The following is a 16,098-nucleotide window of genomic DNA, read 5'->3' on the forward strand; positions in this document are numbered from 1 at the left end:
CTGACACACGCTACATGTAGGGGATTAGAGCTGTGGATGGTCCTCACCTTCCCTTGACACCGCTTTCACAGCCAAACACACTCTGGCCATCTACCCTGGCTTGCCTCCCAGCACTCCCAACTCACATTCTCAGGCTCAATCTCACTCTCACTCTCGGCACACACCACCTCCCAAAGTGCAAACGTCCAAGCCATTTCTCCCATACGATAGGCCTAAGGCCTTAGAGCTGTTGCTGGTCCTCACCTTCCCTTGACACCGCTTCCACAACCAAACACACTCTGCCCATCTGCCTTGGCCTTGCCTCCTAGCACTCCCAACACACATTATCAGGCTCACTCACGTTCTCACTCTCACTCCCAGCGCAGACCACCTCCCAAAGTGCAAACCTCCAAGCGATTTCTGACACACGCTACATCTAAGGGCTTAGAGCTGTGGATGGTCCTCACCTTCCCTTGACACCGCTTTCACAGCCAAACACACTCTGGCCATCTGCCTTTGCCTTGCCTCCCAGCACTCCCAAAACACTCTCACTCTCGGCACAGACCACCTCCCAAACTGCCAACACCCAAGCGATTTCTTACGCACGCTACATCTAAGGGCTTAGAGCTGTTGCTGCTCCTCACCTTCCCTTGACACCGCTTTCACAGCCAAACACACTCTGGTCATCTAGCCTGGCTTTGCCTCCCAGCACTCCCAACACACATTCTCAGGCTCAATCTCACTCTCACTCCCGGCACAGACCACCTCCCAAAGTGCAAACGTCCAAGCCATTTCTCCCCTACGATAGGCCTAAGGGCTTAGAGCTGTTGCTGGTCCTCATCTTCCATTGACACCGCTTTCACAGCTAAAAAAACTCTGGCCATCTGCGGTGCCCTGCCCTCCCAGCACTCCCAACACGGATTCTCTGGTTCAAGGTCACTCTCAATCCCGGCACAGAGCAGCAACCAAAGCGCCAACACCCAAGCCATTTCTTCCATACGATAGGCCTAAGGGCTTAGAGCTGTTGCTGGTCCTCACCTTCCCTTGACACCGCTTCCACAGCCAAACACACTCTGCCCATCTGCCTTGGACTTGCCTCCCAGCACTCCCAACACACTCTCACTCTCGGCACAGACCACCTCCCAAAGTGCCAACACCCAAGCGATTTCTGATGCACGCTACATCTAAGGGCTTAGAGCTGTTGCTGGTCCTCACCTTCCCTTGACACCGCTTCCACAGCCAAACACACTCTGCCCAACTGCCTTTGCCTTGCCACCCAGCACTCCCAACACACTCTCACTCTCGGCACAGACCACCTCCCAAAGTGCCAACACCCAAGCGATTTCTGATGCACGCTACATCTAAGGGCTTAGAGCTGTTGCTGGTCCTCACCTTCCCTTGACACTGCTTTCACAGACAAACACACTCTGGCCGTCTGCCTTTGCCTTGCCTCCTAGCACTCCCAACACACATTCTCAGCCTCACTCACGCTCTCACTCTCACTCTTGGCACAGACCACTTCCCAAAGTGCCAACACCCAAGCGATTTCTGACACACGCTACATGTAAGGGCTTAGAGCTGTTGCTGGTGCTCACCTTCCCTTGACAACGCTTTCACAGACAAACACACTCTGGCGTTCTGTCTGTGCCATGCCTCACAGCACTCCCAACACACATTATCAGGCTCACTCACGTTCTCACTCTCACTCCCAGCGCAGACCACCTCCCAAAGTGCAAACGTCCAAGCGATTTCTGACACACGCTACATCTAAGGGCTTAGAGCTGTTGCTGCTCCTCACCTTCCCTTGACACCGCTTTCACAGACAAACACACTCTGGCCATCTATCCTGGCTTGCCTCCTAGCACTCCCAACTCACATTCTCAGGCTCAATCTCACTCTCACTCCCGGCACAGACCACCTCCCAAAGTGCAAACATCCAAGCCATTTCTCCCATATGACAGGCCTAAGGCCTTTGAGCTGTTGCTGGTCCTCACCTTCCCTTGACACCGCTTTCACAGCCAAACACACTCTGGCCATCTACCCTGCCTTTGACAAACACCACTCCCAACTCACATTGTCAGGCTCACTCACGCTCTCACTCTCACTCCCAGCACACACTACCTCCCAAAGTGCCAACACCCAAGCGATTTCTGACACACGCTACATCTAAGGCCTTAGAGCTGTTGCTGGTCCTCACCTTCCCTTGACACCGCTTTCACAGCCAAACACACTCTGGCCATCTGCCCTGGCTTTGCCTCACACCACTCGCAACACACATTCTCAGGTTCAATCTCACTCTCACTACCGGCACAGACCACCTCCCAAAGTGCAAACGTCCAAGCCATTTCTCCCATACGATAGGCCTAAGGGCTTAGAGCTGTTGCTGGTCCTCACCTTCCCTTGACACCGCTTTCACAGCCAAACACTCTCTGGCCATCTGCCTTTGCCTTGCCTCCCAGCACTCCCAAAACACTCTCACTCTCGGCACAGACCACCTCCCAAACTGCCAACACCCAAGCGATTTCTTACGCACGCTACATCTAAGGGCTTAGAGCTGTTGCTGCTCCTCACCTTCCCTTGACACCGCTTTCACAGCCAAACACACTCTGGTCATCTAGCCTGGCTTTGCCTCCCAGCACTCCCAACACACATTCTCAGGCTCAATCTCACTCTCACTCCCGGCACAGACCACCTCCCAAAGTGCAAACGTCCAAGCCATTTCTCCCATACGATAGGCCTAAGGGCTTAGAGCTGTTGCTGGTCCTCATCTTCCATTGACACCGCTTTCACAGCTAAAAAAACTCTGGCCATCTGCGGTGCCCTGCCCTCCCAGCACTCCCAACACGGATTCTCTGGTTCAAGGTCACTCTCAATCCCGGCACAGAGTAGCAACCAAAGCGCCAACACCCAAGCCATTTCTTCCATACGATAGGCCTAAGGGCTTAGAGCTGTTGCTGGTCCTCACCTTCCCTTGACACCGCTTCCACAGCCAAACACACTCTGCCCATCTGCCTTTGCCTTGCCTTCCAGCACTCCCAACACACTCTCACTCTCGGCACAGACCACCTCCCAAAGTGCCAACACCCAAGCGATTTCTGATGCACGCTACATCTAAGGGCTTAGAGCTGTTGCTGGTCCTCACCTTCCCTTGACACCGCTTTCACAGACAAACACACTCTGGCCGTCTGCCTTTGCCTTGCCTCCTAGCACTCCCAACACACATTCTCAGCCTCACTCACGCTCTCACTCTCACTCTTGGCACAGACCACTTCCCAAAGTGCCAACACCCAAGCGATTTCTGACACACGCTACATCTAAGGGCTTAGAGCTGTTGCTGGTCCTCACCTTCCCTTGACACCGCTTCCACAGCCAAACACACTCTGCCCATCTGCCTTGGCCTTGCCACCCAGCACTCCCAAAACACTCTCACTCTCGGCACAGACCACCTCCCAAAGTGCCAACACCCAAGCGATTTCTGATGCACGCTACATCTAAGGGCTTAGAGCTGTGGCTGGTCCTCACCTTCCCTTGACACTGCTTTCACAGACAAACACGCTCTGGCCGTCTGCCTTTGCCTTGCCTCCCAGCACGCCCAACACACATTCTCAGCCTCACTCACGCTCTCACTCTCACTCTTGGCACAGACCAAATCCCAAAGTGCCAACACCCAGCAATTTCTGACACACGCTACATCTAAGGGCTTAGAGCTGTTGCTGGTCCTCACCTTCCCTTGACAACGCTTTCACAGACAAACACACTCTGGCCGTCTGTCTGTGCCATGCCTCACAGCACTCCCAACACACATTATCAGGCTCACTCACGTTCTCACTCTCACTCCCAGCGCAGACCACCTCCCAAAGTGCAAACGTCCAAGCGATTTCTGACACACGCTACATCTAAGGGCTTAGAGCTGTTGCTGGTCCTCACCTTCCCTTGACACCGCTTTCACAGACAAACACACTCTGGCCATCTACCCTGGCTTGCCTCCCAGCACTCCCAACTCACATTCTCAGGTTCAATCTCACTCTCACTGCCGGCACAGACCACCTCCCAAAGTGCAAACGTCCAAGCCATTTCTCCCATACGATAGGCCTAAGGGCTTAGAGCTCTTGCTGGTCCTCACCTTCCCTTGACACCGCTTTCACAGCCAAACACACTCTGGCCATCTGCCTTTGCCTTGCCTCCCAGCACTCCCAAAACACTCTCACTCTCGGCACAGACCACCTCCCAAACTGCCAACACCCAAGCGATTTCTTACGCACGCTACATCTAAGGGCTTAGAGCTGTTGCTGGTCCTCACCTTCCCTTGACACCGCTTTCACAGCCAAACGCACTCTGCCCATCTACCCTGGCTTTGCCTCCCAGCACTCCCAACACACATTCTCAGGCTCAATCTCACTCTCACTCCCGGCACAGACCACCTCCCAAAGTGCAAACGTCCAAGCCATTTCTCCCATACGATAGGCCTAAGGGCTTAGAGCTGTTGCTGGTCCTCATCTTCCATTGACACCGCTTTCACAGCTAAAAAAACTCTGGCCATCTGCGGTGCCCTGCCCTCCCAGCACTCCCAACACGGATTCTCTGGTTCAAGGTCACTCTCAATCCCGGCACAGAGCAGCAACCAAAGCGCCAACACCCAAGCCATTTCTTCCATACGATAGGCCTAAGGGCTTAGAGCTGTTGCTGGTCCTCACCTTCCCTTGACACCGCTTCCACAGCCAAACACACTCTGCCCATCTGCCTTGGCCTTGCCTCCCAGCACTCCCAACACACTCTCACTCTCGGCACAGACCACCTCCCAAAGTGCCAACACACAAGCGATTTCTGATGCACGCTACATCTAAGGGCTTAGAGCTGTTGCTGGTCCTCACCTTCCCTTGACACTGCTTTCACAGACAAACACACTCTGGCCGTCTGTCTTTGCCTTGCCTCCCAGCACGCCCAACACACATTCTCAGCCTCACTCACGCTCTCACTCTCACTCTTGGCACAGACCACTTCCCAAAGTGCCAACACCCAAGCGATTTCTGACACACGCTACATCTAAGGGCTTAGAGCTGTTGCTGGTCCTCACCTTCCCTTGACAACGCTTTCACAGACAAACACACTCTGGACGTCTGTCTGTGCCATGCCTCACAGCACTCCCAACACACATTATCAGGCTCACTCACGTTCTCACTCTCACTCCCAGCGCAGACCACCTCCCAAAGTGCAAACGTCCAAGCGATTTCTGACACACGCTACATGTAAGGGCTTAGAGCTGTTGCTTGTCCTCACCTTCCCTTGACAACGCTTTCACAGACAAACACACTCTGCCCGTCTACCCTGGCTTTGCCTCCCAGCACTCCCAACACACATTCTCAGGCTCAATCTCACTATCACTCCCGGCACAGACCACCTCCCAAAGTGCAAACATCCAAGCCATTTCTCCCATATGACAGGCCTAAGGCCTTAGAGCTGTTGCTGGTCCTCACCTTCCCTTGACAGCGCTTTCACAGAAAAACGCACTCTGGCCATCTACCCTGCCTTTGACAAACACCACTCCCAACTCACATTGTCAGGCTCACTCACGCTCTCACTCTCACTCTTGGCACAGACAAAATCCCAAAGTGCCAACACCCAGCGATTTCTGACACACGCTACATCTAAAGGCTTAGAGCTGTTGCTGGTCCTCACCTTCCCTTGACACCGCTTTCACAGACAAACACACTCTGCCCATCTACCCTGGCTTTGCCTCCCAGCACTCCCAACACACATTCTCAGGCTCAATCTCACTCTCACTCCCGGCACAGACCACCTCTCAAAGTGCAAACGTCCAAGCCATTTCTCCCATACGATAGGCCTAAGGGCTTAGAGCTGTTGCTGGTCCTCACCTTCCCTTGACACCGCTTCCACAGCCAAACACACTCTCCCCATCTGACTTGGCCTTGCCTCCTAGCACTCCCAACACATATTGTCAGACTCACTCACGCTCTCACTCTCACTCTTGGCACAGACCACTTTCCAAAGTGCCAACACCCAAGCGATTTCTGACACACGCTACATCTAAGGGCTTAGAGCTGTTGCTGGTCCTCACCTTCCCTTGACAACGCTTCCACAGCCAAACACACTCTGCCCGTATACCCTGGCTTTGCCTGCTAGCACTCCCAACACACATTATCAGGCTCACTCACGTTCTCACTCTCACTCCCAGCGCAGACCACCTCCCAAAGTGCAAACGTCCAAGCGATTTCTGACACACGCTACATGTAAGGGCTTAGAGCTGTTGCTGGTCCTCAGCTTCCCTTGACACCGCTTTCACAGACAAACACACTCTGCCCGTCTACCCTGGCTTTGCCTCCCAGCACTGCCAACACACATTGTCAGGCTCACTCACACTCTCACTCTCACTCCCAGCACAAACCACCTCCCAAAGTGCCAACACCCAAGCGATTTCTGACGCACGCTACATCTGCGGGTTTAGAGCTGTTGCTGGTCCTCACCTTCCCTTGACACCGCTTTCACAGCCAAACACACTCTGCCCATCTGCCTTTGCCTTGCCTCCCAGCACTCCCAAAACACTCTCACTCTCGGCACAGACCACCTCCCAAAGTGCCAACACCCAAGCGATTTCTTACGCACGCTACATCTAAGGGCTTAGAGCTGTTGCTGGTCCTCACCTTCCCTTGACACCGCTTTCACAGCCAAACACACTCTGGCCATCTACCCTGGCTTTGCCTCACACCACTCCCAACACACATTCTCAGGCTCAATCTCACTCTTACTCTTGGCACAGACCATCTCCCAAAGTGCAAATGTCCAAGCCATTTCTCCCATACGATAGGCCTAAGGGCTTAGAGCTGTTGCTGGTCCTCATCTTCCATGGACACCGCTTTCACAGCTAAAAGAACTCTGGCCATCTGCGGTGCCCTGCCCTCCCAGCACTCCCAACACGGATTCTCTGGTTCAAGGTCACTCTCAATCCCGGCACAGAGTAGCAACCAAAGCGCCAACACCCAAGCCATTTCTTCCATACAATAGGCCTAAGGGCTTAGAGCTGTTGCTGGTCCTCACCTTCCCTTGACACCGCTTCCACAGCCAAACATACTCTGCCCATCTACCTTGGCCTTGCCTCCCAGCACTCCCAACACACTCTCACTCTCGGCACAGACCACCTCCCAAAGTGCCAACACCCAAGAGATTTCTGATGCACGCTACATCTAAGGGCTTAGAGCTGTTGCTGGTCCTCACCTTCCCTTGACACCGCTTCCACAGCCAAACACACTCTGCCCATCTGCCTTTGCCTTGCCACCCAGCACTCCCAACACACTCTCACTCTCGGCACAGACCACCTCCCAAAGTGCCAACACCCAAGCGATTTCTGATGCACGCTACATCTAAGGGCTTAGAGCTGTTGCTGGTCCTCACCTTCCCTTGACACTGCTTTCACAGACAAACACACTCTGGCCGTCTGCCTTTGCCTTGCCTCCTAGCACTCCCAACACACATTCTCAGCCTCACTCACGCTCTCACTCTCACTCTTGGCACAGACCACTTCCCAAAGTGCCAACACCCAAGCGATTTCTGACACACGCTACCTCTAAGGGCTTAGAGCTGTTGCTGGTCCTCACCTTCCCTTGACAACGCTTTCACAGCCAAACACACTCTGCCCATCTCCCTTTGCCTTGCCTCCCAGCACTCCCAAAACACTCTCACTCTCGGCACAGACCACCTCCCAAATTGCCAACACCCAAGCGATTTCTGATGCACGCTACATCTAAGGGCTTAGAGCTGTTGCTGGTCCTCACCTTCCCTTGACACTGCTTTCACAGACAAACACACTCTGGCCGTCTGCCTTTGCCTTGCCTCCCAGCACGCCCAACACACATTCTCAGCCTCACTCACGCTCTCACTCACACTCTTGGCACAGACCAAATCCCAAAGTGCCAACACCCAGCGATTTCTGACACACGCTACATCTAAAGGCTTAGAGCTGTTGCTGGTCCTCACCTTCCCTTGACAACGCTTTCACAGAAAAACACACTCTGGACGTCTGTCTGTGCCGTGCCTCACAGCACTCCCAACACACATTATCAGGCTCACTCACGTTCTCACTCTGATTCCCAGGACACACCACCTCCCAAAGTGCCAACACCCAAGCCATTTCTGACACACGCTACCTCTAAGGGCTTAGAGCTGTTGCTGGTCCTCACCTTCCCTTGACACCGCTTCCACAGCCAAACACACTCTGCCCGTCTACCCTGGCTTTGCCTCCCAGCACTCCCAACTCACATTCTCAGGCTCAATCTCACTCTCACTGCCGGCACAGACCACCTCCCAAAGTGCAAACGTCCAAGCCATTTCTCCCATATGACAGGCCTAAGGCCTTTGAGCTGTTGCTGGTCCTCACCTTCCCTTGACAGCGCTTTCACAGAAAAACACAATCTGGCCATCTACCCTGCCTTTGACAAACACCACTCCCAACTCACATTGTCAGGCTCACTCACGCTCTCACTCTCACTCCCAGCACACACTACCTCCCAAACTGCCAACACCCAAGCGATTTCTGACACACGCTACATCTACGGGTTTAGAGCTGTTGCTGGTCCTCACCTTCCCTTGACAGCGCTTTCACAGCCAAACACACTCTGGCCATCTGCCCTGCCTTTGCCTCACACCACTCGCAACACACATTCTCAGGTTCAATCTCATTCTCACTGCCGGCACAGACCATCTCCCACAGTGCAAACGTCCAAGCCATTTCTCCCATACGATAGGCCTAAGGGCTTAGAGCTGTTGCTGGTCCTCACCTTCCCTTGACACCGCTTTCACAGACAAACACACTCTGGCCATCTACCCTGGCTTTGCCTCACAGCACTCCCAACACACATTCTCAGCCTCACTCACGCTCTCACTCTCACTCTTGGCACAGACCACTTCCCAAAGTGCCAACACCCAAGCGATTTCTGACACACGCTACATCTAAGGGCTTAGAGCTGTTGCTGGTCCTCACCTTCCCTTGACACCACTTTCACAGACAAACACACTCTGGCCGTCTGCCTTTGCCTTGCCTCCTAGCACTCCAAACACACATTCTCAGGCTCACTCACGCTCGCACTCTCACTCTTGGCACTGACCAACTCCCAAACTGCCAACACCCAAGCGATTTCTTACGCACGCTAAAACGAAGGGCTTAGAGCTGTTGCTGGTCCTCACCTTCCCTTGACACCGCTTTCACAGACAAACACACTCTGGCCATCTGCCTTTGCCTTGCCTCCCAGCACTCCCAAAACACTCTCACTCTCGGCACAGACCACCTCCCAAAGTGCCAACACCCAAGCGATTTCTGATGCACGCTACATCTAAGGGCTTAGAGCTGTTGCTGGTCCTCACCTTCCCTTGACACCGCTTTCACAGACAAACACACTCTTGCCGTCTGCCTTTGCCTTGCCTCCTAGCACTCCAAACACACATTCTCAGGCTCACTCACGCTCTCACTCTCACTCCCAGCACAGACCAACTCCCAAAGTGCCAACACCCAAGCGATTTCTGCTGCACGCTACATCTAAGGGCTTAGAGCTGTTGCTGGTCCTCACCTTCCCTTGACACCGCTTTTACAGAGAGACACACTCTGGCCATCTGCCTTTGCCTTGCCTCCCAGCACTCCCAACACACATTCTCAGGTTCAATCTCACTCTCACTCCCGGCACAAACCAGCTCCCAAAGTGCAATCATCCAAGCCATTTCTCCCATACAATAGCCCGAAGGGCCTATCCTAAGGCCTGATACAAGCCAAGATGCTGTTGGCCTTCTTGGCCACGTGGGCACACTGCTGGCTCATGTGTATCACTCTTGGGGTGGTTAACACTAGTGGCCCGTTACCCCTTGGGCTCATTATCCTTGGTGGCTTAACCCTGGGTAACCGTCGCTTCTTGGGCCTATCACCCTTAGGATGGTTCAACGTTTAGGGGTCATCGCCTCTTTGGCCCACCACTTTTAGGGTGGTTAACCCTGGTGGCCCATCAGTGTCAGGGTTAATTGCACTTGGGGTGGTGAAACCTGGTTTCCCATCACCTCTTGGGCCCATTACCCTTGAGGTGTTTAACCATGGGGGCCCACCAACCCTTGGGCTGATCACCTTTTAGGTTGTTAACTCTGGGGCCCCACTGCCCTGGGTTCCAGCACTCTTGGTGTGGTTCACTTCAGGGGATATCACCCTTGGGGTGGTTAACCCTGGGGACCCAACACAATTTCGGCCTATGACTTTTGGGTTGGTTAACCCTGTGCACCAGTCATCTCACCAGCCCATCACCCATGGGTTGATTAACACTGAGGACTTATCACCCCTAGGCCCCATTATCCTCTGGGTTATTAACCCCTGTGACCACCATCCTTGGGGTGGTTAACCCTGGGGGTCTGTCATCCGGGGTCTGTCATCCTTGTTGTCATTAACCTTGGGGGCCCATCAATGCATGGACCCATCACTGTTGGGTTACTTAACCCTCGGGTTCCCATCACCTCTTTGCCCTCATCACCCTTAAGGTGGTAAACCCCAGGTGGCCATGACCCCAGCGGCCCATAACCCTTGGAGTGGTTAACCCTGGGGACCCATCATCCCTTGGGCCCATCAGCCTTGGGGTGGGTAACCCTTGGGGCCATCAGCCAAGGCACTCATCACCCTTGGGGTGGTTTACTAGGAGGCACAGCACACATAGGGTTTTTAACCTTGGAGGCCCATCACCATGGGGGTCTATCAGCCAAGGGGTGGTGAACTTGCTTTCCAGTCACCTCTTGGGTCTATCACCCTTTGGCTTCTCAACCCCAACCAACCCCAGGGGCCCATCACCCATGGAGTTCTTAACCCTGGGGGCCCATCACATCTTTGGCACATTACCCTTGGAGTGGTTAACCCTGGGGGCCCATCAGTGAGGGGGGCCATCACCCTTGGCTTGGTTAACCTTGAGACCCATCAGTGGCAAGGACAGGACAAGAGACACAGGGCACAAACCTAGACACAGCTTGACTTGGGAGGACACGTTTTTTACTGTGGGGGTGACTGAGGCTCCTTGGGGAGCTTCTGGGGTCTCTAACTGTGGAAGGATAAAAGGCCACCTGGATGTGGCTACGGTGGTCTCCCTGGTGCTTGCCTGAGCCTCCCAGCACCCCCTGAAGGGCCATGCTTCCCCACAGGGTCTCCTGGGGGCCTTCCTGAGCACCCCAGGACCCAGTGAAGTTCCCTGCAGCCCCCCCAGAGACCCTCCTGACCCCTCCTGCCCCACGACCCCGTGAAGGTCACAGCTGACCCCCAGGGACTCTCCCAAGCCCCCCCCCACCCCGACCCCATGAAGGTCTCTGCTCCACCCTGGGGACCCACAGGGGCTTTCCTGGGAGGGGGACAGCAGGTGACACAGTAGGGGCTCAGCATCTCCCCCAGGCCAGTGCATGGAGGCGGTGGGCAGCATCGCACAGCTGCCCATGGTGCTCAAGGCAGCAGTGCAGCCCAGGTGGGACAGATGCCAGCCCCGCCCCCACAGTCCCCAGCACCCAGCAGCAATGGTCCCCGTTGAATCGCTGTTCCCACCATGCAGCACCCCCCGGTACAGAGGTCCTCCCAGCATCTGCCGGCTGCCAGCAGGGCCTCCAGGGCCACCATGGGCACGTCATGGCCGCTGCGGCCTGGCCACCCCTCCAGCACCCAGCCCAGGTATGCCGCATCCTGCTCGGCTGGTGACAGAAGGGATGGCACCCATGGTGGGCCATGACCCTCCAGAAGCCCCCAGGATTCCAGGTACCTGCGAGGACATGGGGACATTGAGGTCACTGGGAACACTGGAATCATTGAGGACATGGGGACACTGGGGTCACTGGGGATATTGGGGTCACCAGGGACACCGGGGTCACCAGGGACACTTGGAGACATTGGGGTCATTGGTGTCACCAGTGACAACAGGGTAACCAGTGACACTGAGGGGCACTGGGCTGCAGCTCTCCAGCAGAGAGTGCTTTGCGGGCACCAGTGACACCAGTGACCCCCTGAGCCCCTCCCAGTGTCCTCACCAACCCCTCCCAGTGCTCCCAGTGACCCCACAGAACCCTCCCAGTACCCCTTCACCGGTGCCAGGTGTCCCTGAAGAAGGGCCAGGCAGCAGTATTGTCACCCACGGCCACCCCGGCACCCTCCACGTAGTCCCATGCAAGGGGCAGGACCCACAGCAGCTTGGACCCCCCAGCGCTCTGGGCCCATCCCCCGAGCCCCCAGAGTGGGCCACCGCCAGAGTGCCGAGGTACCCTGTGGGGACAGGGGTTTCAGGGGCGCCCCAGTGTCCCCTCCTCCCCATCCCCCAAGGCCTGACACCCACCAGTGGGGTGGTGGTGGGTCATGCGTCCACTCTCGATGCTCACCCGGATCAGCATCGGCAGCTCCCAGGCATGCAGGTACCTGCATTGGCATCAGCCCTGTCCCCATCCTCCCCTGTCCCCTCCCTGTCCCCCTATCCCCAGCCTCGTCCCTATGCCCATCATGCCACCCTTGTCCCCACCGTCCTTATCGCTGTTGTCCCCATCCCCCCTGGCCCTGCCACCTCCATGTCCCCCTCTCATCTGCCCTGTGACCCCTATGTCCCCTCCTCCCTATTGCTGTCCTCCGTCCCTAGGGCTCCCTGTCCCCACTCCCCCAGCTCAGACATCCCCGCCCCCCCCCCCCACATCCCCACTGTTCCCGGCCTCCCAGCACCAGCACCAGCACCAGAATATTCCCAATCCACGGTCCTTGTCCTCTCTAGCTCCAACACCCCCATGTCCCCGTTCTCCTCTGTGTCCCCATTCCCCCACCTTTTACACCCCCATGTCCCTGTTACCCCATCACCCCATGTCCCCTTCCCTCCAGCTCTGACACCCTCACGTCCCTATCCCCCAAGCTCTGACACCCCCGTGTCCCCATCCCTATGTCCTCCCCATCCCCCCTTGTCCCTGTCTCCCCATGTCCCCACCCCCCCAGGTCTGACAGCCTTGTGTCCCCAGCCCTGTCCCCTCCGTGTCCCTCTCTCTTCCAGCTCTGACACCCCTGTGTCTCCAGCCCTGACACCTTCCTGTCCCCATCCCTCCAGCTCTGACATTCCCATGTCCCCATCCCCATCCTGTCCCTGTGCCCCCAGCTCTGATACCTCCATCCCTCCCGTCCCCATGTGACCCCCCATGTCCCCATCCCCCCCCACCACTGTCCTTTCCTGTGTCCCTGGCCCTACCTGAGGCCGATGGCCAGGCTACGCATGGCAGCCCCACAGCCAGTGCTGGTGGGGTTGAAGGGGATGCGATAGCCCTCGGGCTCCCCGGGCCGCAGCTGTGAGGTGCCTGGGGGGGTCGGGGGCGTGAGACCCTTGGACCCCACTCACCCAGCATGCTGGTGGGCCCCAGCTTGCAGCCCTCCATGTCACCCATGGCGGCCACGTAGCGGCGAGCCAGCTCCTGCAGGAGGGGTTCCCCCTCCAGGACTGGGGGGATGGTACTGAAGACCCCCCTGGGTCACCCAAACTGGAGGGGAGGTAAAGGCCCCATGCACCCCTCAAAACTCAAAGGGAAGATGACACCCCCCATGGACTCCCAAAAATGGAGGGAAAAGGGGACACCTCCCATGGACCCCCCAAAACTAAAGCGAAAGGGTGACACCCCCCCATGGATGCCGCAGTACTGAAGGGAAAAGGGGACACCACCCATGGGTGCCAACACTGGAGGGGAAGGGTGACATCCCCCATGCACACCCCCAACAGGAGGGGAAGTGGGACAGCATCCACAAACATCCCAAAAGTCAAGAGAAATGGGCAATCCTCCTGAGCACCCCAAATCAGGTGCGAAAGGGATAACCATCCCCTCCGGGCCCCCAAAATTGAGAGGGGGAAATGAGCTCTCCCCCAACACCCAGCACAGGAGGAAAGGGAACACAAATTCCCATAAACTGTGGGGAAAAATAGGACACACACACCCCTCCGAGGGGAAATGGGGACACCCCCCGAATTTTTTTTTGGGGGGGGAAATAGGGAGCCTCCCTGGAGGTCCTAAAAGGGAGGTGGAATTAGGATGCCCCCAAACCCCCTACAGGGCTGGCTGGGGACCCCCAAAAGCCCCTCCCAGGGACCCTCCAGTCTGGGTCAGGTGTATAACGGGGACCCCTGAACACCCTCAGGAACCCCCCTAAGCAGCTCAGAGGTATAACAGGGACCCCAAAACCTCCCCAGAGACCCCCCACATACAGCCCAGGGGCACAAAGGGGACCCCCAACACCACCCCAGACCCCCACCATGCAGCCCAAGGCATACAGCAGGGACCTCCAACCCCCGCCCCAGGGAACCCGCATGCAGCCCAGGGGTATAATAGGGACACCCCACCCCCTGGAACACTCCACTGTGGGCCCTGGGGTACAATGGGGACGCCATCCCCTGGGGACTCTCCCCTGCGTCTGTGGGGTGCAATGGAGACCCCTGCCGCCCCCCCCCCCCCCCCAACCTGTGGCCAGGCCCTCAGCAGTCGCAAGGTGGAGGACGGTGTCATCACTGACAGGCTGCTCGGGGGGCTCGAGGGTGATGGCCTCCAGCACCCCCAGCTCAGCCAGCTCGGCGTGGATCTGGGGTCCCGAGGTGCAATACTCCCAGCAGCCCCCCCAGTACCCAAGCGCATCCCCCACCCTGCTCAGCACCATGGCCGCTTCATAAGCTTCCACCGAGGGCACCCTGGGGGAAACAGCGGGGCTTCAGGGGGGAGCCAACGGTGGGGGGTATGCCGGGAGCCCCCAGAGGCACTCACGTCTCCTCCATTGCGGTAGCAGCTGCGGAAGCCCATCAGGTCCGGGGCATGGGGCCAGTGCTGGCCAGGGGCCCTTAAGGAGGATGAGGACACCCCAGGGGCTGGGGGTGGGGATGGGGGCACTGTCCCCATGGCGATGGGGATGAGTGGTGAGGAACCCCAGGGCCTCTGTCCCTGGGGGGTGGCAGGGAGGGAAAAGGCTCCAGGGGAGCCCAAAAGGCACTGGGAGGGGACTGGGGGTCTCCAGGGAGCACCCAGAGGGGCATGGAGGGACATGGATGGGGGCATACCCAAAGAAGGCTGGGGGACACCCAAGAGGGAGACAGGGGACACCGAAAGGGGCCTGAGGGCTACCCAAAGGTGCATGGAGGCACATGGGAGGGGCATCTGAAGGGGCACACGGGCAGCACCCAAAAGGGCTGGGAGGGACACCCAGAGTGGACAGAGGCCTCAAAAGAATTTGGGGCACAGAGGGATGGGGGCAGGGCACCTCCAAACCCCATGAGTCTCAGCTACAACAGACACAGGGCACCATGAACCTACGGGTGATGGCCGTGAGAAGGCACCCAGGGTCAGAACAAGGGCCAAGAACCGCAAAACCCCACGGGTAATGGCCCAGACAGGCACAGGGCACACCAAACCCAGCGGATCAGGTCCAGAACAGGAGCAGGGCACCCCCAAGCCAAGTTGGTCCTGAAAAGAGAGGGGGCCAGAAAACCCCACAGCTCAAGGTTCAGGGGCAGGGACCCCCAAAATACCTCAGATCAGGGCCAGTATAGGGGCAGAGTACCCCCAAACCGCACTTGTAGTGGCCAAGATAGGGGTAGAGAACCCCAAACCTCGCAGGCCAGGGCCATGACAGGGACAAGGCAGCTTGACATCCCTGTGGGTCATGGCCAGGTCAGGGGCCCCAAACCCCACGGATCACAGCCAATACAGAGACCGGGCACCCCCAAAAGACTGTGGATCAGGGCCAGGACAGAGACAGGGAAACCCAAAAATCCATGGGTCAACCCCAAAACCTCATGGGTCAGGTCCAGGACAGGGACAGGGCACCCCCAAACTCTGTGGGTCAGGGCAGTGAAAGGGCAGGGCACCCCCAAAGACCATGAGTCACAGGGACGGTACAGGACAGGGGCAGGGTAGCCAAAATCCAGTGCATGAGGGCAGGACAAGCAAAGGTCACCTCCAAGCCCTGACCGTTTTGGCCAGGCCATGGGATGGGCACCCCCAAACATTGCTGATCAAGGCAAGGGCAGGGACAAGGCACCCTCAAATCCCCCGGGTCATGGTCAGCACAGGGGCAGGGCCTTCCCAAAACCCCACGTGTCAGGGCCAGGACAG

At 57.1% G+C, this 16,098-nt stretch overlaps 1 pseudogene; it reads right to left on the reverse strand.

Annotated features, from left to right (window-relative positions):
* Positions 1–11,376: 11,376 nt before the first annotated feature.
* On the reverse strand, positions 11,377–14,765 carry LOC142595478 (ADP-ribosylhydrolase ARH1-like; annotated as a pseudogene).
* Positions 14,766–16,098: the final 1,333 nt, after the last annotated feature.

This window comes from Pelecanus crispus, chromosome 20 (assembly GCF_030463565.1).
Source record: "Pelecanus crispus isolate bPelCri1 chromosome 20, bPelCri1.pri, whole genome shotgun sequence".
Taxonomy (NCBI): Eukaryota; Metazoa; Chordata; class Aves; order Pelecaniformes; family Pelecanidae; genus Pelecanus; species Pelecanus crispus.